This window comes from Myotis brandtii, unplaced genomic scaffold (genome assembly GCF_000412655.1).
Source record: "Myotis brandtii unplaced genomic scaffold, ASM41265v1 scaffold84, whole genome shotgun sequence".
Taxonomy (NCBI): Eukaryota; Metazoa; Chordata; class Mammalia; order Chiroptera; family Vespertilionidae; genus Myotis; species Myotis brandtii.
In genome coordinates, this window is record NW_005371410.1 from 5,486,117 (window position 1) to 5,486,954 (window position 838).

Sequence of the window (838 nt, forward strand, 5' to 3'; positions counted from 1 at the left end):
AAGTCTTCTGATCTATGAACATGGGATGTCTTTCCATTTATTTAGATCTTTAATTTCTTTTTTTTTTCACTAACCCTGTGTTGAGGGCTGACTCTCAATAGATCGCAGTGAGGGAGCTGCTCTGCTATGTACGAAACCCCGACCCAGAAGCAGGTCTTCTACGGATGGTTTAGCACCAGGTTCCCCATGAACGTGCATTGTGGGAAGGGCAAGGGGACGGCCTCCTTTCTGGCCGCACACCTTTTCCAAGGACAAGGGGTTCTCCGCACCGCACCCTGGTCCCGATGCACAGCAGGGTTCTTTAATTTCTTAAACAATGTTTTCAGTGTGTAAGTTTTGCACAAAATCAATGCAATTTCTTTATCCTGGTAATGAACAATGCAAAAGTGTGAAACTTAAAAAACAGTTCCATTTACAATAGCATAAAAAACCTAAATTCTCTGACTCTGTAACTTCAGATGTCTTGTACTTCACAGATTTTTATATATGATCAAGTCTGCTGTTGCTATTGTCCCATTACATTTTTATACTTCATTCATGGGTTTGTTATGTGTTGTTTTTCTGACTTCTGTTCATAGGTCACTGAGCTTCCTTAAAGGGACTATTTTGAAATCTTTATCAGACAAATCACAGATCTTCATCTCTTTGGGGTTAGTTACTGAAAAATTACTGTGTTTTTTTTAGTGGTCTAGGTTCTTTGATTTTTTTTCATATTCCTTGAAGTCTTGAGTTGCTGTTTTTTTTTTTATTATTATTAAATCTTTTTTGTTCAGATTATGACAGTTCCTCTTTTTTCCCCCCCATAACTCCCCTCCACCCGGTTCCCACCCCACCCTCT